Source organism: Zeugodacus cucurbitae, chromosome 5 (genome assembly GCF_028554725.1).
Source record: "Zeugodacus cucurbitae isolate PBARC_wt_2022May chromosome 5, idZeuCucr1.2, whole genome shotgun sequence".
Lineage (NCBI taxonomy): Eukaryota > Metazoa > Arthropoda > Insecta > Diptera > Tephritidae > Zeugodacus > Zeugodacus cucurbitae.
The window spans coordinates 56,291,586-56,315,699 of record NC_071670.1 but is presented as its reverse complement, the minus strand read 5'-3'; the positions used below and the strand labels follow the sequence as shown (position 1 = coordinate 56,315,699).

The 24,114-nt window shown below is 34.5% G+C and overlaps 1 protein-coding gene and 1 long non-coding RNA gene across 5 annotated transcripts in view; one reads left to right on the top strand and one right to left on the bottom strand.

The window, feature by feature from the left end:
- Positions 1-24,114, bottom strand: part of LOC114803616 (uncharacterized) — a 299,076-nt gene that overhangs the window by 100,560 nt on the left and 174,402 nt on the right. The window lies entirely within an intron of this gene.
- LOC105209059 (mucin-2) overlaps positions 1-24,114 on the top strand; it is a 122,799-nt gene that overhangs the window by 77,502 nt on the left and 21,183 nt on the right. The window lies entirely within an intron of this gene.

The following is a 24,114-nucleotide window of genomic DNA, read 5'->3' as shown; positions in this document are numbered from 1 at the left end:
TTGTATTCTTTGCACTTAGCAACACCTGACTTTTTCCCAAAGGCACATTAGCGCGCTTATTTCTTATGCATATGGGCGCGTGTGTGTGTGAGAGAGCATTTTTGCATTTTATTACGCACATTTCGCAATGGAAAAAATTTCATTACTTTACTCGCGCATCCCCAACCCACAACACACAACCGCACACCGCACACGGGCGCAAATGTATTGAAATTTACGCCTCGACATTTTTCTATTATTCAATTTCCATTTAAATTTATTTCACACAGAGAGACACACACACATACACAGTGACACATGTGCTTGCACGCGCTTGACGATTTTGCATATTTTACACTTTTTAATATGATTTTTATGCACACCTGTCAATTTTTCCAGTTTGGCGCCGCCGTCGCCGTCGCCGCTGTCGGTGTGGCTTTTCCTGTTGTTGTTGTTGTTATGTGCGCGTTTCATTGATTCACTATGGAGGCAGTGAAGTGCGAAGTGCACCGCACAAAAGAAAGGCAAACGTGGCAAAGGTGCGACACAGTCTAGTGATTTATTATAATCATAACATAAATGCGATGTCACACAAGTCACAACGGAGCGCGACACTACATTGCCGAGCTGTCTTAACTGTATACGCATATAAATGTACTACAATTGACGCGCTGCACAAACATTTTAATAATAAAATTCGCAACGCGCCGTCAGCAGTACATTTTGCAAATGTGTGCGCAGTAAATGATTTTAAGTTTAATGCGGATTTGTGTAGCAAATATAATAAATAATATAGCTGAGTTCACATACTTCGCCTCGGCTGTTATGGCGTATACGCAACTTTTTGCTTTGTTAGCGAAAATGCCATTTTATTCAATATTTGATTGACAAATATTGCACGCATAAATTAAAAAGGTCGGTAAATACAATTATGAAAAATGTTTTTATACTCTCACAACAAAAGTAGCTACGAGAGTATCATAGTTTTGTTCAAATGACAGTTGTATGTAAGTCATAAAACTAAACGAGTTGGATATAGGATATAGATATCAAAATGATCAGGATGATGAAACGTGTTAAAATCCGGATGTCTGTATATTTGTCCGTCCGTCCGGACATGCTAGGGAGGGGCATATTTGTATGTAATTTTTATTAAGTGGGCAACCGTGCGTATAAGTAATATTTCATTTAGTTGAAATGTTCAACATGGCGTATGCGTAACATTCTAAGAAGCACATTGTGATGCTAAAATTCTAGTAAATACATACTATTTTTTTAAGTGGGCGTGACCCCGTCGAATGGACGAAATCGGTTCATAACTACGCCTTCTTCGCACATAACTCAATTTTGAATCCTTTTGATTCGTTCACTTTATAATGTATACATAAGGAACCGATAAAGATAGCGAAATAAAACTTTACACGAATACTGTATTTGAGTTGTGGCATCACTTGTGGAAAAATTGTAAAACTCGGACTATAGCTTTTCAAGGCCCCGGATATCGAACATGAAAGACTCAGTGCCTAAGGCTAATTTTTCACCAAAAATATCGGTAAATATCTCAGATATTTTAATTTAATTTAGTGGAAATTATTTTCTTCTAATAGTGCGTCTCTGTCCCAAAAATTATTAAAATCGTGTCATAACTTTCCCCAGCTCCCATATATCTTACTAGCTTTTTACCCGCGGCTTCGCCCGCGGTGGAGGTATTAAATAAGTATGAGAGATAAAGGGTAAGGGTATAATAATAGAAATGAGTCAATATGATAACTAAATTTGATTGTTTGGCTGAGATCAACAATTTTTAAAAATTACTACAGACAGAAGTTTCAACACTTTAATAAATGCTTAGTTTCAATTTAAGTTTATGTGACGGTACACCCGATAGTTCAAGTGAATTTAAAAACTCCACAGGATATGAACTACTTAGTTCCGTATCCATAATTGTATCCATTGACAAATATTCCTTCATTTCTCCATGAACCTCCTTTAAAATGTCAGTGTTGATCCTATTAACGATTTCATTTCTTGGTGCTAATATTGCTCTTGCACACAACCACTGATCACTATACAAATGTTGTCGCTAAAAGCTTGCATTCTCGCAACACTCTACCTCGTGAACTATTTTTACTAAAATTACAAATGGGCGAATCTTCCTATGCCAAATTCAATGGTAATTTTAAAACGGAATGTGCCGAACGACCGCCGTTTAATAGCATCACGGCAATACCTGACGAAGCTACGGCAACTGCTACTTTTTGGTCTTTTCTGACGGACATTAATAATAAGTTAAGTAAAAACGTTTTTCCAGTTACTCCTGGTGCATCGAGAAAGAAGAGTCCACCACTACCGATTGTTCTGGTGTTTCTATCGCTCTTCTAGTTGTCTGCAGTGCAGCTTGTCTTTCTAAACGAACTCGTGCCTGAAGAGGCGTTTCAGCTGCTCTCAAAACTCTTTGTCGCTCTGCTTGTTGTTGTCTTCTCAGCTCTGCGTGAGCCGAAGTTTCTTGATTTGAATGAATTTTTGGATAGACCAGATTTCCGCTTTCGAGGCATTTAAAAAAAAAAGCAGAGTAAAAATTAACATCAGCGAGTAAGATCTAAAATAATAAAGTAACAGCTAACCACAAAAATTACGGATAACCTCAAAAATTGGAATAGTTTTATACTGCATGTAACGACAGAAGAAAGTCACAATAAATATAGAAATATTATAAACAGTTGAAACTATATGCAATTAAATTAGATATTTTCGTTACCGCCATACAATGGGACGGTATTACAGTATTCAGGGTTGAAACTTCATGACTGTAAAACTTCATTACTGAAGTAGCTACATTTGACCAAAGTGTATTCAACAAAGTGAACTAAGTATTTGACATACCCGCTTTTGACAATAAAATAGTAAACAATACATGTATTTGTTTACATTAACCCGCCTTTTTTAACTTTAACAATATAATATATATTGATAAAATTGTTTTCAATTTGTCAGTTGGAGCACAAAACCTTAGTAAATTGCTTCCATGAGTTGTTTTGCCTAAGCAGAAAGTATTCGGCATTTTATTTTTGGTTTGAAATTTGTTTACTTTTGATTTTCGAAATTTGAATTTTTGAATAAATGTATGGGTTAAATCAATAGCAATAAACATGCCACATTCGGGTAAAAAATTGTGATATGTCATATACCTGGTTCACTTTGTTGAATACACTTTGCATTTGACGATTTTTTGAGAAACAATTGTTTTACCTTTCGTAAATTTTTTTTTTAATATAAAGTACCCTATGTTGCTTCTAGTACCTTCAAGAGTATATGTACAAAGTTTCATGATGATCGGTTTAGTAGTTTTTGCGTGAAAGCGTAACAAACAAACTTACATTCGCATTTATAATATAAGTAGGGATATTCGGCTTAATATGTGAGATCTCTTAGCAAAATTAATTGAGCACTATATGTTCAATATATTGGATATAGTGTAACTTGGCGATGAAAATGAGTGAAATATGATAATTTTCGTTATTCTAGTGGACTTATGCCGAATATATGTGTCGAATTGTGTTATCTTAATAAAATTACATCAATAAATTGCGAGAGTATAAAATTTTCTGTTGCACCGGAACATAGCCTTTCCTTACTTGTTATTTTTACGGTTAAAGTAAGAAAACATTAAACTAATCCTGACCTCCGTGTACGGCATTAGCCTTTGGATAATTTAATTTAATGATACTTGACAATACGTACACCAATATATTGTTAAGATCACCTTATATAGGGAGTTACTAAAGAAAGTTACAAACTGGTGCATTGAATGTCAAACCCTCTTTTTAAATGTTTCTAACTGACAAACCATTGGAGGTTTAATACTTTCGATTTTCTGGTGGACAAAATGCCCTGGGCCTATTAAAAGCTTGATTTTACAATATTTATTCGATGATGAGTCGATAGCCTTTTCGCATAGGAGCTAATTGATCAATTAAACTGTGTTCGATTTACCATACAAAATATATTCATTCTTTACATTAATTTCTAATCGAATTTTAATCGAGTTGAAAATGAAATCCATTCTTAGTCTGCGTGTTGGCTGTATTTCTTGATAAAATAGCATTAATACTAATCGACGGTAGATGTAGCTGCTGAAAATAATGGTTGTGGTTATTAAGAAAATGGCCATAAGCTGTTGAAACTTACCAACTTCTTATGAAAAGCAAAAACAAAAATGTATAACAGCTGATCAATTATTGAGTAGCCGACAGTGCAAAGAGAAAAAACAGGTTTCTCAATTAAAATTTGGATTGATCAATTAATTAACCTGTGCGAAACGGCTATAATTGACTTCTGACGTACTTATATCCAAAGTGAATATGAATATGAATATGACATTTAAAACAAGTATTTTTTTGGCACTATAAGAAGATAATGGTACATAGAAGCAATTTCAAGTTACTGAAGTTCCTTGATCCAATTATTTCGTATAATACTGGACATTAGTGTTCAAAATAGTCTCCAATTTATATTAAAGTGTTAGGTAGGTCTCAGAGCTAAAAAATATATTTCGATAGTACATGGATAAGTCAAGTTAATGAACGAAGGAAAAAAATATTGAAATTTGAATTTGTGAAGAATTTCAACCAAAAAATTCGCTTTTTTGCTAAAATTTTCGGCATAAATTGGTTCGAAAAAATAGTTATAATAAAAATATAAGAAATCCTTGGTTCATTAACTAGATAATGTTATTCCAAAATGTATGCAAAATTTGAACAAAATTGCTTCACATCTTCTATCTATCTATCTATCGTATCCACACTGACTTCAAAAATTTAGTTTTGAGAAAAAAGCATTTAAAGTTTTACATTCGTACTGACGACAGCCTGATGGGCGGAACTTCCGGTAGGTATATCTCTTAGAATATTACTCGGATTGATTTGATATTCTTGGATAATATTTTAAACATATTGTAACATTTAATAAGAATTTTTTTTTTCAAATTTTGAAATTGTGAAACCCATCTAAGCTTTTAAGCATTTATACCAGCGCTTCAACCAATCGTCGAATGACTTCTTAAACTCGAGTTAAGGGATAGCCATTAGCTTTTATGCTTGGTAGGTTCTCTTTATTTTTGGAGAATGTTGACTATTGGAAACTTTTATATTTTTTTGAACACAACTCATATTTAACTTTTAAATAATTATTACCTTTAATTACTAACTGCTAGTTTTCAATATCTCAGTCGAGTATTTATTTAGTTTTTCTCTCATTTTTTTATTAACAAAAAACACAAATTCATTATTAATACACGAGCAAAGTCATTGCTAACAGCCATTTTCCTCAAAATAAATAATCTCCTTGTGCTTGCATGTTAAAACAACAAATAAGATAACAACTATTTATAAAATAAAACACGCATGAAAATGCAAACAAGCAAATATTGCCGTGTACACAAACTCCATGCAAATAAGAGCAGAAACACAAAAAATTAACATGAAATCAACTGCAATTTCCTGATTTACGCGATTAACTGTGTTAATAAATACTGTTATTTGTGTTTAAAATAATTGCAATTTCCATATTTATAGCGATTAAAATGTGGAGTGCATGATAAACAAGGAAATTGAAAATACAACGAATATTTTCGCATTATTTTTCAACGGAAATAACTGTACACCAATTTATATAAAATAGCAAAATGTCCTTTGTATAAACAGCAAACAGCAAAAAAGTGCAGAAATACATGAAATAATTGCTAAATATGTTGATGCAGCAGGTCAACAGTATTACATAATAATAAATATGTGAGTCTGTTTACAGTTGAGTTTGCAATTAAAAATTTGTTTGTAACAACAACAAAACAGTGGCAAACGAAACTGTAATTACTTAAATGATTGAACAGAATACTGTTATAACTGTTGAAAAAATTGATACCGTCAATAAACGCAGACTGATTGCGATTGGATTGTTTCGGTTGATAAAAACCAAAACTTTAAGCACATAATTATGCAATTAATTGAGATAATATTCATTTTTTATAACATTCGGGTCATATGTGATATTTATTTTCCTTGTTACAGTGAGTTGAATGCCTTTTTTCTTCGAACATATTCCATTTAATTTTGAAACTTATTCGAATTTTTTGAATATCATGAGTTAAATTTTATTTATAAAACAGTAGCTGCCTCTTTTTTCTTTAAATTCCTAAAATTTCACGCTTTCATACAAATATTGCAGCAAAAAAGTACAACGGTGCGTATGAGTAACATTTCATTAAGTTGAAATGACCAACATGGCGTATACGTAACACTCTAAGTAGCGCTGTATGCTACTCAAATTCTGGGAAATGCATAATAAATATATAAAATTTCTCTACGATATTCCACGAAGAAGCAATTTTGCGAATACAAACAAGAGTTTCATGACCTTGTTCATTCCAAGTCAAATTTAAGTTGTATTTCACCAAAATTTTGTTGCACTAAATATGAAAATTTGTTCCAGAAACAGCTCCATTACACTATGAATTACACTATAATTATAGAATTTATCTGAATAGTATACGAAATACTTTTTGTCGAAGTGATGGACGGTGTGGACTGTGAAAAATTTCAGGCTTAGAGAATTCATCAAAGGAAATAAACGCCGTATTTTGAGTGGGAGTAGCCAAATAATTCGAAACTATTTGGATGCTGGTGTGAATATTAAAAGCAACAAGCAACACAGAGCCAAAACAGTCACTTTCTTGGTCATTTAGGTCTTAAGATTTCACTCTCTAACACTACTTTTTAGAGACGTCACGTGCCAATATTAAAGAAGGTTCCAAAACTAGAGAAGGATCACTTGGATCACTATAGAATATAATATATTAGGTTGGACAGGAACAGTTGGAGCGATAAAACCTCTCATCCGAGCTCCCGTAACTTCTGACGAGTCATCAACGAAGTGTGTGGTCTGGCGTTGTCCTGGTGCAACCCTACACCTTCCTGTTGACCAATTCTGGACGCTTCTGGTCGATCGCCTGCTTCAAGCGGTCCAGTTGATCACAGTTGATGGTATAATTAAACGTCTGGCAATATGGGAGCAGCTCAAAGTGAATGATTTCCTTCCAATCCCACCAAACACAGTGCCACTGTTTAGGACGATTCACCGGGCTTCCACCACGACCGTTTTCGCTTGGTATTATCGTATGTGATCCATTTTACGTCGCCAATCACCATCCGCTTCAAAATGGGTCGAGTTCGTTCAGCGGTCGAGAAGGTTTTTTTAGCAAAACATCAAACCTTTTTGTATATCCAGCCTTCTGCAGATGGTTTAAAATGGTTTGGTGGCTGAGCGAATGAATATTTATCGTTAAAGGAGCTGTATATTAGCCGGAGCAGCAGTCATGTGTCTGCATAATTAAATTATGAAGAACATGAAAGGCACATTCCGCCTTTATTGAGTTCTTCAAAACTTATGAAATATATGAGCAACGACAAGAAGCACAACAAAAAGTAATAAGTTTAACAAATTGACATGTGTAGCGCTTCATGTACAGTGAGATCTCGATATAAAGAACAGTTTGCAATAAAAAGTATCATGATATATGAAAATGAAAGGTATTAAAAAATATATTCTCGGCAGCACGAAAAACTTAATCTCCCTCTCACAGTTCCCGCGTTTTGAATTATAAATCTGCCATTAAATATTAGATTTTATTTATATAAAAAAAAAAAAAAAAAATTACATATGCCGATGACACCGCCATTCTTGCTTCAGCTTTTTCCGCTATCGACGCTTCTGAAACTGTTCAAAAACAACTAAACGAAGTAGACTCATGGCTTCGTAATTGGAACATCATGGTGAATACAACAAAATCAGCGCATGTCACATTCACAATGAAATTAGGAGATTGTCCTAATGTCAATCTCAATCAAACAATCATACCAAAATGCAATAGCGGGATGCACTTAGATAGAAGACTAACTTGGCAGCACCATATAAAAGCAAAACGTGAACAACTTAAAATAAAGACCAGAAATGTACTGGTTACTTGGCCCTAAATCTAAACTTAGACTTAAAAATAAGATGCTTCTATATAAATCCATTTTAAAACCTGTTTTTTGCTTACGGTTCCAAATTTGGGGAACTGCAAGCAAATCGAATATAAAAATAATTCAACGATACTAGTCGAAAACACTGCGGCTGGTTGCAAACGCTCCATGGTATATCAAAAATATTCATTTACACAAAGACCTCGAAATAGATATGATAAAGTGCGAGATTAAAAAACTCAGTTCTAGATATGTTAACCGATTGAACTGTCACCCTAACATACACGCCATTAACCTACTGGACAACAGTGAAGATACTCGACGGCTGCAAAGGCTGCATCCCCTAGACTTACCATTTAGATCTTAAGCTTAACTTTACTCAATAAGTTGTAAAATATAATAGAAAACTAAGTTATTGATAATAGTAACATATAGTACAAATCACATGCCTTTAATGTATTTAATGGACAAATTGCAATTTAGCATCAGTGTCAATCTTTAGATATAATTGTATTTACTTATTGTCATTCGACAGATTGTAAATAAATGGATGTAATATAAAAAAAAAAATCTAAAAAAATTACTAAATTAAATTTATTTATGAATATTGTATACTAAATTAAAATTTTTATGTTCTATTTCAGGTAAGTTACATGGATAGCTAACACAAGAATACTCTATTTTAGCCGGAGTAAGTAAGAATACTTAGAAAATAATAAAGTTTAAACCCAAAACAATATTTCGTGGACCACTTAAAATTTTAAAAATATATATTGGACCTAAAGAATTTTTTTTTAATTTTTTTAAAATTAAAATTCAACTTCATAGTTTTCAGAGTGAATTCAGATATCATCAAATATAGTTAATTTAATCTCCACCCCTTAATAACCAGTGCTCACTGTACCAGCAGCTACATAAATTTCATATGCAGGTATATTTGCACGTCATATTAAAAGCTTATAATAATTCTTAGGCAAACAATAACAACAACACGCGGACACAGAGGCTAAACAAACAATTCACCAACCGTTAGCCGGTGGCTTTATGCACGCATTATTATATTTTTTATATTTATTAGTTTGGTGGGACTATTAAAGCTGGTGATTTATGTGCACTGAGAGGCCAACAAGCAGTCCGCAGGCAAAGTTGGGAGGCGACACCGCCAGTAGGTGTGTAAAAACCGCAAAAGCAGGCACAACAATAAAAACAATAACAGCCTATATGACTATATGGAAGCAAAAAAAGACAAAACCGGAATAACAATAAACGCACAAAAACTTTGAGCTCACTTTCCGGCGCTGATCAAAAAAGTCCTTTGGGCTCTTGCGTTCCAGGACGGCGTAAATTTAGTGCTTCTCTTTTTTTCGTTTCAACAAGCGCTTTAGTTGGCCTGTTAGCTACACGTGCATACATAACTGTTTTAAGTTACATTGTGTTGTTATTGTTTCTTGTGGTATTCATAGAATTTGGTTGCCATTGTTACTGTCATTGCTAATTCATTCGTGTAAAAGTGGCGAAAAGTGTAGAAAGAGAAAGCAGACACCTAAGCGACATGTTCCAAAAGAGAAGAAGGAGCAAAAAAAACGAAAAAATTAATGAAAGAAACGGCGGCTACTTAGTGAACTAAATATTTACTTCCTTACACATTTCCTAAGCAACTACCCTCCTAAGTGCCGTTATCTTGCTTAGCAATGCTTTTGCGCCATTTGTGGTGGCGTTAAATGTGGGCTGACATACTTTCTTTAATTGTTATTTATTAAGCTTTTCTGCAACATTTGTCTGCCACAAAGGCTGGCGAGCAGCACTAGTGTTTATGTATATGTGTGTGCGTCCTGCTGGCTGCAGTTTCGTGTTCGAGAAAATTAATGGAAAAAGTTCGACATCAACTTGCCGGGCGTATTTAATTTGATAAATTACATAATTCGACTATCAATTCATAAAGTGCTGCTGCATATTTTCCATTTAGTATTTGAGTTATTTGCTTTGTTCTCTGTTGTACACGGGTAATCGTTTTTCGTTTTTTGTTTGACTTTTTAGAAAAAGAAATAGAGCACATACGCACATACCTCCATAATTAATTGTAGTAAATTGATATTGCAAGCAGTCCTATTTATTTATACTCTCGAAACAAAAGTTGCTAAGATGTCTGGATGTCTGTCTGTCCGTCTGTCCGTCCGTGCAAGCTTGAGTAAAAATTTAGATATCTTAATGAAACTTGAAACACGTGTCCTTGGCACCATAAGAAGGTGCGAAATCGGACATTTGAATGTAATTTTTTTGGAAAAGTGGGCGTGACCCCGCCCCCAAATAGGTTTTTTGTATATATCTTGCAAACCAATAAAGCTATATAAACCAAACTTTCTTTTAGCCGTTTCCTTATGCAGTCCAAAAATGAAAGAAATCGGATAATAACCACGCCCACCTCCCATACAAAGGTTAGGTTGAAAATGACTAAAAGTGCGTTAACTCACTAACGAATAACGTCAGTAACACCAAATTTTACATAAGAAATGGCAGAAGGAAGCTGCACTGAGATTTTTTTACAAAATGGAAAATGGGCGTGGCGTCGCTCACTTATGGGTCAAAAACCATATCTCAAGAACTACTCGACAGATTTCAATAAAATTCGGTTTATAATATTTTCTTGACACCCTGATGACACTGGTGAAATATGGGCGAAATCGGTACACAACTACGCCTACTTCCCATATAACTCAATTTTGAATCCTTCTGATTCTTTCACTTTATAATGTATACATAAGGAACCGATAAAAATAGCGAAATAAAACTTTACACAAATACTGTATTTGAGCTGTGACATCACTTGTGGAAAAATTGTCAAAATCGAACCATGACTTTTCAAGGCCCCTGATATCAAACATGAAGAACTCAGTGAATAAGGGTAATTTTTCATCGAAATTATAGGTAAATCTCTAAATAAATTGCGAGAGTATAAAATGTTCAGTTGCACCCGAACTTAGCCTTTCCTTACTTGTTTTAAATAAGAACTCAGTGTAGTTTCGGAAACATACATCCTTTTCCAGACTTCAACATTTTTTGGAAAAATTCTTAACTCAAAGTTTAAAGATTTGCTTAGGAAACCTTACACTTATCAAGAGCGAAATTAAAAATACTGATAAATTTCTTTTTTACAAAACGTCAGTGTCCTTCGGTCTTCAGCAAATAATTTCAATTACAAAATTTTCTATAATTTTATAGTTATCACATTGAATAACTTGCAAAATTCAATTTGGTGCTAAGTGTTCTTTGGAAGACCTGAGCATTAGATATAGATAAAGTGTTTTTCTTATATTTTATTTTATTTTATTTTATTTTATTTTATTTTATTTTATTTTATTTTATTTTATTTTATTTTATTTTATTTTATTTTATTTTATTTTATTTTATTTTATTTTATTTTATTTTATTTTATTTTATTTTATTTTATTTTATTTTATTTTATTTTATTTTATTTTATTTTATTTTATTTTATTTTATTTTATTTTATTTTATTTTATTTTATTTTATTCTATTGAATTGACTGAATTGAAATTTTCTATTGTTCACCGTCAGTCAATATTCGTCTTCCTACTTACACCTACAAATAATAGCATAAACTTTAATATAAAATAAATTTGATAGAAATTTCTAAGTAATTTTCCATACAGAAACAAAATAAGAAAGTGAATACTTGAACGAACACCAACTCTCAGCTGACAAGCAGCACTCAATAAATCAAATATAAAAGCGTTTCAGAACTTTCGACAAATCTACTGCAAACTTTTAACATAACTATCATTTCACATCTCAATTCCATGCATTTACGAAAAACTTCAATATTTTACTACACAGTACTTGCTCTCTCCTCGTTCACTCCATTGTTCACTTGCTCACAATTCACTCAATTAATAGCTCTGTGCATTCAAACAATTTAACTTTCCATCTCAAGCTAAGATAATACCCTTGGTTAGCAGGTACACACTGCCTTAAACCTTTCAATTGCGAACAACAAGTTTCTTGCCTCTGATTTCCACTCCTCGGATTACTTCAAGTTTTACAAACTATCAAAAAACTTTTCTCATTCCACGCACTAACACACCTGACTCAGTACGCGTGCATTTGTGTGTGTATGTGTTTGAGTGTATGCAAATGGCAAGAGCGACCATTCAAGTGCCTTGGCATATACTCACTCAAACTCTATACATGTATTTACAAGTCATAGTTGTTGTGTGCAGTTGTGCATGCAAAACACTTTCCGATAAGTCAACAACAGCAGCAGCAGCCAACAGTGGCTGTATGTTAAACTCCAACGGTAATCTTATGTGAGCGCATCAATTTGGCTAAAGACATAATCATTAAGTATGTCATAATCTGCATAAAATCATTCAGCAGTGCAACAAGCCTACACACACAGATACACATATAAGACACATATTAGTCGGATATAAGTAATCCTTGCAGCTTTGCGTGGCTACGGCTAAATGCTGCAGCAACCAAGCGCACCGATCATTATTAAACAACATAATAAGCATCTTCATTATGCGCTTGCCAACTTAATTTCAAACACTTTATGCTGTGCAACTTTGAGTTATTCATCATCATCTTATGGCAACTTGACTCAGACTTACAAGCTATCACATAAACACACACTCATACAAATGACAGTATATGCTTAAAAGCTGTCAGAAAAGTTCTGCATAATATTTTATTTTGAAATATTCAAGTAAATATGTGCATGTTGTTTGCATATAGTCTTATGCCAGTGCTTCTACTGCAAGTGCATATGCAACAACAATGCGCATCTTTAATTTCTCAAGTTTATAGCACAGCCAACAAATGTACTCTCGAGAAGTTTTCTGCATCTTAAGTGTGTATGTGTTAACATAGAAAATAATCGAGGTATGTAAAAAGTAAGCATAACTAAGAGTAAAGGCTGACGGGAACAAATGTTACTCATACGTCACGTACAACTTGAGAAATTATTTAAAGGAAGTGCATTAAGAGCTCATATTTAAAAATTATTTTCGAATTGTTTACTAAAACTATAAAGTTAAAACTGCTTTATTGAAGCGAAGCATTAATTTATAAACTTGTAGACATTCTTATAAACTAGTATACGAATATGTAGAACTTAAGGAGCTAGTTGGGTTTCAATAATTTTTTTTCCAAATTTTGAAACCCATTAAGCTTACCAGAACGATATATTAAAGCTTACTCAAATTATAGTCGAAATCGGCATACACGCCAGCATTTGGTTTTAATCATGTATCAATAGCATTTAAGATGTAAGACAGTATTAGTGTCTCTAAAAGACGCAATATTTTATACATACACATATTTAAAAAAAGTTAGAAATTATTGGTAAAAAATTTTTATTATACTCTCTTGCTTTCGAAGATGGGCAAAATCGGGCCACTGCCACGCCCGCAAAATGGCGAAAACCGAAAACACAGAAAGTGTCATAACTAAACCATAAATATAGCTGTGAAAGTGGGCGTGGCCCCGCCCCCTACTCAGTTTTTTGTACATATCTCCTAAATTACTAAAGCTATATCACCCAAACTCTCTACACTAATTTCTTTTAGGCACTGTCTTATACAGTCAAAAAATGGAGTAAATCGGATTATAACCACGCCTACCTCCCATACAAAGGTTGTGTTAAAAACTACTAAAAATACCTTAATTCAGTAAGGAAATTCACTTCTTCTCCTTCTTGACTGGCGTAGACACCAATTACGCGGTTATAGCCGAGTCCACAGCAGCGCGCCACACATCTCTACTTTTGGCAGTTTGGCGCCAATTTGTTATACCAAGCGAAGACAGGTCCCTCTCCACCTGGTCCTTCCATCAGAGTGGAGGTCTCCCTCTTCTTCGGCTTCCATCAGCGGGTACTGCAGCGAAAACTTTCAGAGCTGGAGTGTTTTCGTCCCTTCGGACAACATGACCTAGCCAGCGTAGCCGCTGTCTTTTTATTCGCTGAACTATGTCTATGTCGTCGAATAACACATACAGCTCATCGTTCCATCGTCTGCGGTATTCGCCGTTGCCAATGTTTAAGGACCATAAATCTTCCGCAAAACCTTTCTCTCGAAAACCCCTAGTGCCGTCTCAACGGATGTTGACATCGTCCACGCTTCTGCACCGTAAAGTAGGACGGGAATGATGAGAGACTTGTAGAGTTTAGTTTTTGTTCATCGAGAGAGGACTTTACTTTTCAATTGCCTACTCAGTCCAAAGTAGCACCTGTTGCAAAAAGTGATTCTATGTTGGGTTTCAAGGCTGACATTATTATCGGTGTTGATGCTGGTGCCCAGGTATACGAAATTATCTACAACTTCAAAGTTATGACTCTCAACAATGACGTGGGAGCCAAGACGCGAATGTGCAGACTGTTTGTTTGATGACAGGAGATATCTCGTTCACCACCAGACCCATTCGCTGCGCTTCCCTATCCAGGCGGGAAAAAGCAAAACTAACGGCGCGGGTGTTGTTTCCAATGATATCGATATCATCGGCGTACGCCAGTAGCTGTACACTCTTATAGAAGATTGTACCTTCTCTGTTTAGCTCTGCAGCTCGTATTATTTTCTCCAGCATCAGATTAAAGAAATCACACGAGAGGGAGTCACCTTGTCTCAAACCTCGTCTGGTATCGAACGGCTCGGAGGGGTCTTTCCCGATCCTGACGGAGCTTTTGGTGTTGCTCAACGTCAGCTTACACAGCCGTATTAGTTTTGCGGGGATACCAAAAGGAAAATAACTAGAAACCTTTAATTTCATTATAAAGATGGTACTGAAGAGCTGCACTCATCTCACTTATGGGTCAAAAGCCTACTCAACCAATTTCAATGAAATTCGGTTCATAATATTTTCCATGCAACCCAATGATATGTTGTGAAAATAGGTCAAATCGGTTCATAAACACGCCTACTTCCTATATACTATATACCAGAACTTTAAAGTCAATCTGAATCGTTTACTTTACAATATATAAAGTAAGTACTAGGGAAGATATCGGAACAGAACTTTGCATAAATACTGCACTTATAGTGTGGCATCGCCCTTCTAAAAATCGAAATCGGACCATAAGTGTTCAAGGCCCCATATATCGAATATGAGGACCTCAGTGCTTCCAATATATTTTTTAACGAAAATATAGGAAAGTCTTTCAGATATTTTCAAGAAATTCAGAGGGAATATTTTTCTAATAATATGTCTCCGTGCCAAAAATGAGTGAAATCGAGTCATAAATTTACCTAGTTCCAATACACCTAATATTAGGGTTTCCAACTTTCAATCTACGTTATACCATATATATATGACGAATATGTGGGTCAAAGTGTGTGTTATATTAATAAAATTAAATAAATAAATTGCAAGAGTATAAAATGTGCGGTTACACCAGCACTTAGCGCTTCCTTACTTGTTTGAATCATCTATATCAATTTGGAGCTTTATCTTATGCCTCTCGCTTCATATATTCACAAACCTACACACTTAAGCTGCGTTTATTCATTAGACTTTTCATTGTTTGAGAAATATAGCAGCACTTTAGCACTAGTACTAGTACTAACACGCGCTAGTATAAAGGCACAAAGTATAATGAACATATATACTAACCTGAGTATATTTTCACTTAATCTATGTATATAAGTGTATAATCGACTTGTGATAAGTGCAAAATAGCAATATACACAAATTTAAATGAAAATGTAAGCATAGACAGCATATAAGTGAAACTACATTGAAAAGGGTCAACACTGCGTATGAGTAATAGCACTTAGTGCTATTTGCCAAGGCAAAGTGACAGTTGGCAGTAAACAAGTTGCGAAAAAAAGTTAACAAATGTTCAACTTAATTGAAATATATGATTTTATAAATGCATGCAAATGGAATTACTTGTATAAATTATGAGAAATGTAAATTTAAAATTCGAAAGTTGATATATGGAAGGTAAAAGTAGTTTGAGAGCGCACACCCAATAAGCAGAAAGTGTTGAAAATGAGAATTGAAAATTGATAATAAGAAAAAGAATATAAGCACAAAACTTAAAATTATCGAAAAAAGTGTTGTGCTATGCTATGTTATGTAATTCTACGATATGTTTAGATATTTCATGTTTAATTATGCAATTTTTCCATAATAAATCATAAAATGTATAGGCTATGCTATGTTATATTTAATTATGCTATGCTGTGCTATATTTTGTTAGGTAGTGCTAATCTTATTACGTGCTCTGCTATATGTATGTTATTACGTGGTAGATATATTATGGATTGGTATTAGTTGTTATGTTATCAAATTACTAACTTAAAGTCTCTGCAGAAGTCCTTTATTGGACTCAGATGGTATTTAGTTTGACAAAGTATTTAGTTTCCAGTATATTTCTCTCAGTTAACTGGGTAACACTTTCAAATATAGCTATGCATATGTTAAAAATATGTTTATTTTTTTGCCCAAAGCACTTAACTTTCATTTAACCTTTGTCATGTTTTACATTTACTAGACAACAAACCTGGCACTGGCAACTTGACCGCATACAAGTTAAAAGCAAACAGCCTTAGCTAGTGTGATATGTGTGACTGTACCACTTGCTATTACATTTTATTTTTAATATCTCTCTAAAGTCATTTCAACTTTTTAGTTTTTTCTACATATCACCACTTACCATTTGAGGGACAATATAATTAAAAGCTAAAGCAACAAACACAACTGAACTTAGTGGGATAATAAAGATATATTTAAATAATAAAATGAGCTCATGAACAGCAAATATGAGAGGTCAAAAGGTTATCCAACAAATTTATGCATATATTTTAGATATAGATAGGTTCAACGCTGCGTATGAGTGATGTCATTTAGTAATGAACAAAAATTACCTTTTGATAAGTGGAATAGAAGGTTTTTTTCTGGCATGGGATAAAATTAAATATGTAAATTACAAATGAAATGCATTTGTTGATTTTCGAAAGAAAAGTCGTTCTCAAGAAAAAGTAAACAAATATTTTCTTCCCAAATGCATACCACGCACTTTTCATAAGTCGACAAAACTTCGATTAGAACTGTATAACATGCAAATGGCTTTCTTGCCCGTTAATGGCAGAATGATGACGGTCATGTACGTTGCCCAACCATATCAATGAACTTCGCACTTCAAAAGGCACATTTTCTTAACAAATAAAAAAAACACCCAGCGCCCAACACTATTGAAATTATTGAAATATAAAACGGCATAAATAAAGTGTATGGAAAATTTTTCGTATTCACGTAACTACGAACCTACTCCGAGGCTTTGTTAGTAATTTGTTTTCAAGCAAAACAAATTGTATTTTTGTGCGTGCATATGTGAACAAAAAAATTTGCCATTCAACTCAGACACTCAAGTACTTACTAATGTGTTTAGCCATATGCGATCTCCACATACTTATTTATTGTTGGCGTATATTTCATTTAGTATATTTAAGAGTATCCTGCTGGAAATTATTTTTTAATAACAAAATTATTAAACAACTAACAAATTGTTTTAATTAATCATAATCACTGCTACGCTATGTTATGTTATGTTACGTTATGTTATTATATGTTATGTTATGCTATGTTTTGTTATGTTATGTTATGTTATGCTATGTTTTGTTATGTTATGTTATGTTATGTTATGTTATGTTATGTTATGTTATGCTATGTTATGTTATGTTATGTTCTGATATGTTATGTTATGTTATGTTATGTTATGTTATGTTATGTTCTGATATGTTCTGATATGTTATGTTATGTTATGTTATGTTATGTTATGTTATGTTGTGTCATGTTATGTTATGTTATGTTATGTTATGTTATGTTATGTTTTGTAATGTTATGTTATGTTATGTTATGTTACACTTAAAATTCTATATTTTTCTCATTTTCTTTAATTACAACTTATGTAAAATTTGTTGTTATTTCACACTTTACTTTTCCTACACACCCCATTCACATATGTGTATAAAATGTATGGTAAACTCATATACGCTTCTGCTCTTTTAAGTGGATTCCATATTCATGTGCTTAGGTCTGTCTGCTACGAGAGTACAATGTCCTTTTCATACCACGTCTGCTTTTTATGGATTATTATATTGTGCCTAAGCACTCTTTAAAATGTACCAAAATGCTCGTACATATGCACACATAAACACATGCAGCCACCAGCGCCCCGCATTTGCAAACAAATTCAACTGGCAGAAGTACTGTTACAAAATTATTTGTTATTGTAGTCATGTACAAATACACACATGTATTTTATAGAAATTTTTATTTGCGCCTACAGCCGGTAAATACGCAGCGTTAACAACACACATACATACATACACAAAACAAACAGTTATGCGTGAGTTTAGCCGTAGTGAGGCTCATATTTGTACTTCGTATGAGCTTTTTTAACTTTATTTTTGCATTTTTTAATGGCGCAACGACGCATCCATATGGAAATACAAACTCCATTAACGAAAGCGTTGCACACATAGAACATTCACACAATTACATACAGACTCAGCTGCTGCCGTAACAGGCGAAACGTGCAAAAGTGTTTATGTGTTCACATACAAAAATACATATGTGGGAAATATGTATGTATATGTTCACACTCAAATATGCTTTGAGTGCGGTTGATAGGCGCACATTTCATATGCCTATGTTGAACACATGTTCTTTACTTATCTGTGTATGTGTTTGTATATCCGAGCTTCTAATTCTTGTTAGCATTTTTGCCTTCATTAAAAATTTAACAGATTTATAATGGAAAAATATGTATTTTATCTTTCATTTCCATGAACTAAACTTGAAAAATAAATTATAATAGCATATCCCCTACTGACTACAAGTGGCATGTAGACGCATAATCACAACTTTATATGACAGTATAAGTAAAAAATAACAACAAAACTTGTAGAAAATGCTATTATTTCGGACTAAAATCTGTCTAATAATGTTTGCATGACAACGCATATGAAATGTGGTTGGAATTTTCTATGAAAATCTAAATTACTTTGTATGGAATCAATTTCAAATTTCGTTTTTAAATGTTAATTTGATGAGTAATAAAAGGTAATTTAAAACTGAATGAAACTTTCGCAAAAATTTCAAATAAAGTAATTAGATTAAAATTATCTGTATATATTTAGCATTTTTATGTGAAATCAAATAAATTGTTCAAATATAATATTACGGTGAATTTTTGTAAATTCGAATAGCAATTACCCGCTTGAAGAACAACAAAGCAGCGGGGGCCGATAGATTACCGGCAGAACTATTCAAATACGGCGGCGAAGAACTGATAAGGTGCATGCATCAGCTTCTTTGCAGAATATGGTCGGAAGAAAGCATGCCTGACGATTGGAATCTCAGTGTGCTCTGCCCAATCCATAAAAAGGGAGATCCCACAATCTGCGCCAATTACCGTGGGATCAGCCTCCTAAATATCGCATACAAGGTTCTATCGAGCGTATTGTGTGAAAGGCTAAAGCCCACCGTCAACAAACTGATTGGACCTTATCAGTGTGGCTTTAGACCTGGAAAATCGACAACTGACCAGATATTCACCATGCGCCAAATCTTGGAAAAGACCCGAGAAAAGAGGATCGACACACACCACCCTTTTGTCGATTTTAAAGCTGCTTTCGACAGCACGAAAAGGAGTTGCCTTTACGCCGCGATGTCTGAATTTGGTATCCCCGCAAAACTAATACGGCTGTGTAAATTGACGTTGAGCAACACCAAAAGCTCCGTCATGATTGGGAAGGACCTCTCCGAGCCGTTCGATACCAAACGAGGTTTCAGACAAGGTGACTCACTATCGTGCGACTTCTTTAACCTGATGCTGGAAAAAATTATAAGAGCTGCAGAGCTAAACCGAGAAGGTACAATCTTCTACAAGAGTGTACAGCTCCTGGCGTACGCCGATGATATTGATATCATCGGAAGCAATAACCGCGCCGTTTGTTCTGCTTTTTCCCGCATGGATAAGGAGGCGAAGCGAATGGGTCTGGAGGTGAATGAGGACAAGACGAAATATCTCCTGTCATCAAACAAACAGTCGGCGCATTCGCGTCTTGGCTCCCACGTCACTGTTGACAGTCATAACTTCGAGGTCGTAGATAATTTCGTATACCTGGGAACCAGCATCAACAACACGAACAATGTCAGCCTCGAAATCCAGCGCAGAATAACTCTTGCCAACAGGTGCTACTTTGGACTGAGTAGGCGATTGAACAGTAAAGTCCTCTCTCGACGAACCAAAATCAAGCTCTACAAGTCGCTTATCATTCCCGTCCTGCTTTACGGTGCAGAAGCTTGGACGATGTCAACATCAGATGAGACGACACTAGGAGTTTTCGAGAGGAAAATTTTGCGCAAGATTTATGGTCCTCAGAACATTGGCAACGGCGAATACCGCAGACGATGGAACGATGAGCTGTACGAGTTATATGACGACATTGACATAGTTCAGCGAATAAAAAGACAGCGGCTACGCTGGCTAGGTCATGTTGTCCGAATGGACGAAAACACTCCAGCCCTGAAAGTGTTCGATGCAGTACCCGCCGGAGGAAGCCGAGGAAGGGGAAGGCCTCCACTCCGTTGGAGGGACCAGGTGGAGAGCGACCTGGTTACACTTGGGATCTCCAACTGGCGCCGAACTGCGAAGGAGAGAGACAGGTGGCGCACTATCGTCGATTCGGCTATAACCGGCTAAACGGTTGCAATGCCAATCACATACATACATTGTACCATAGAATACATGAAATTACTCTCTTCTACAAATTAAATATTTTATTATTGTTTTCATCGATTTTTTAAAAGTTAAGTTATATTACGTTAAGTTGTGTTATGTTATGTTATGTTAAGTTATGTTATGTTATGTTAAGTTTTGTTCTGTTGTTTTGAGTAATATTTTAGCAATGTCATGTTGAGTTATGTGGCGTTATGTTATGTTACGTTAAGTTGTATTATGTTACCTTAAGTTATGTTATATTATGTTAAGTTTAGTTGTGTTATTTTAAGTAATATTTTAGCTATGTCATGTTGAGTTATGTGGCGTTCTGTTATGTTACGTTAAGTTGTTATGTTATGTTAAGTTTAGTTGAGTTATTTTAAGTAATATTTTAGCTATGTCATGTTGAGTAATGTGGCGTTATGGTACGTTAAGTTGTGTGACGTTACATTAGTTTTGTTTTGAAAAGTTAAGTTATGTTACGTTAAGTTAAATTAAGTTAAGTTAAGTTATGTTACGTTAAGTTATGTTATGTTACGTTAAATAAAGTTTTGTAATGTTTAGTTATGTGGGGTGATGTTACGTTAAATTATGTTGTTATGTTATGTTATGTTTAGTAGTGTTATGCTACATTAAGTTGAGTTGTGAGTAATGTTTTAGTAATGTAATATTCTGTTATGTGGCGTTATGTTCTGTTACGTTAAGTTTTGTTTTGATAAGTTAATTTATGCTACGTTAAGCTAAGTTAAGATATCTTAAATAATGTTTTATTTGTAACCTTATGCTGCATTGTGCTAAGTTACCTCATGTTACGTTATTTGCCACTTGGCGTTATATAAGTTAATTACTTTATGTTAAGTTACGTTATATTACGTTAAGTTATGTTATGTTACGTTAAGCGTTAAGTTGAGTTATGTTACGTTATGTTACTTTAAATAAAGTTCTGTAATGTTCTGTTATTAGTTATGTTATGTTATGTTAAGTTATGATTTTCTACGTTAAGTTATATTATCAGAAAAACTAAACCGATAATACATATGCGGTCAATCAGTAACTAACTTAGTTCTGACTCTCACCATCTCTATTCCATCCACGATCAGGATGAATTATTGAATTCCACTTTCGAAGTTAAGTATATCACGTGGTTCCGTAATCTTAACTGACATTAAAAACAAAACTCTAAGAAAGTCTCTTTAAACAATTTAAAGCAACGTTATAAACCCCCATTCTCCTCTCCACTCTTTTATTTAACATTTCAAACACTTGCAAATAAGTAATTTCAACATTCACCTTAATTAAATAGAAAATTAAAAATTATCATCAGAGAACTTTGCTCCACCCCACCAAACGAGCGTTTATCATTACGACTACATGCTTCTTCTTTGCTATTTTTTCCCTTCGCTTCACTGTAATTATTTATGTTGCACGCGCCCTCTCGCCTGGCTTTTATGCGCTGTTTAAACAGAAAATTGCAGTTGCATATTTTAAGCGCAGACAATTCATTCGCAGCAGCATGAAAAATGTTCAACGTTTTATTATATTTATTTCCACTTCTGCTGCTACTCGTACTACACGGCAAATAATACGCTTTGCCGACACTGACTAACTCACACTCCACAGAGGAGCCAAGCGCATAAATATGCTTCTGTGCGTAAAGCCTTTGCTATCGCGTCAAGTGAGGGAGTTGGTGGGAGTGAGAGAAAAAGGGAAGAAGAGAGTGAGGGTGAGGGTGAGGAAGCGCGATAGTGGCGTTAACTAGTACTCACTGACGGAGTGTATGTCTGTATGTTTGCGCGCATTTCATATTGGGGCATCTTGCTTCCTTGCTTGCTTGTCGCTCATCAACGCTTCCGCAAAAGTATGCGACTTATCAAGCTTATTTCTGCATTTTCCAGCACTTTAATGTTTTTCGCTGCTGACAACTTTTGCAATTTCTACTATTTTGTTTTAGTTATGTTAATTTTGAAAGTTGTTGTTGTTTTTTGCTTTACAGTAAACATATTTCTTGCAGCACTTTTTGCCCTACCTCACTGATTTCAGTTAAGTTGAGTTGCACTGCCTTTGGCTGCAGACACCTATCTTATCACTTTTCCGCTTCAACTGTTCGAGCGCGCGCTTTTTATATATTTTATGTCGTGTTTTTGTTGTTTTTTTTTTTTTGTGTGCTCTAGATAATTTGACTAGTTGTCAGTGGCGCATATCCTTAGTTTGACATTCAAATATTGCACGCCATTCATCTCGTCAACATGCAAATTTATTTTCTCCCCCCGTTTGAAGTGCGACGAAGCGGAATCGGAGTCAACAGCAAGCGTTGGCAACATCTTTTTTTCGCTCCGTTTGTTCCACCTTCACAGCGTTTCTTTGCGTTTCCTGCACTTTACGCTGTTTTATAGCAAGCGCTGCCGTTATGCGTCCTGTCTTTTATCCCATTTACCACTTAGCTCTCCGCTTTCCTCATACTCATATGCTTGTTTAATGCTACGTACTGCTTGTCAAGACACATCTTTGCACATCAGTCAACGCAGCAGAAGCATGGTTGGTGTCGCACTTGTTATGCGTTTATTTCACATTTTAATACTTGATTGTCACGGCTGCATGAAGCACTCACTATTTGCTGTGCTTGCTATTGCTGCTGTTGTTTTTGTTGTTGTTGTCAGCAACCATTTTTTATTGTTTAATGCCATGTTACCACCCATTGTGTGCCATTACTTATACCTCTTTTAGTGTCACAGCGAACGCTATGCTCATAACTGAGGAAATGTATAAGTGGACGTACGCTGCGTATGAGTAACATTTGAGCAAAGCTATTAACATACACATATGTGAAAGGTAAATAAAATCGCGTGAATATGCAAGCACAGATTTTTATGTTGTGTATTTACCTGACGTTGAGCAATAAATGCAGATCACTCATACGCCCCGGTGTGCGTTAGTCTGTACTTGGTGGTATGTGTATTTATACATTTTTAAATGAGGAAACGCTGAATTTGCTGCTAAAATTGGTATCAATTGCATGTATGTACGGGTATGATTAAAGTGAATATTAATAAATAATTAAATAGTTTTTCTTCAGTCATGTTTAGAAAGCTTGTTATATTACATGGTCAAGCAAAATTTAGATAGAAATAAAATAATGTATTTAATTTTAATTGGTCCATATATTATTGATACAACCTCCTGCATTTCTAATATAATATTCTACATTCTTTAGATATTATTAGAGGGCGTGACCTCTCTCTTAAATGGGTTTTTTGTATATGTCTCGCAAACCAATAAATATAAACAATATATAAACAAACTTCCCGCCGTCGTTTCCCTTACGTACCCCATCACAAACCATGAAAATATTTGAAATCGGATAATAACCACGCTCAC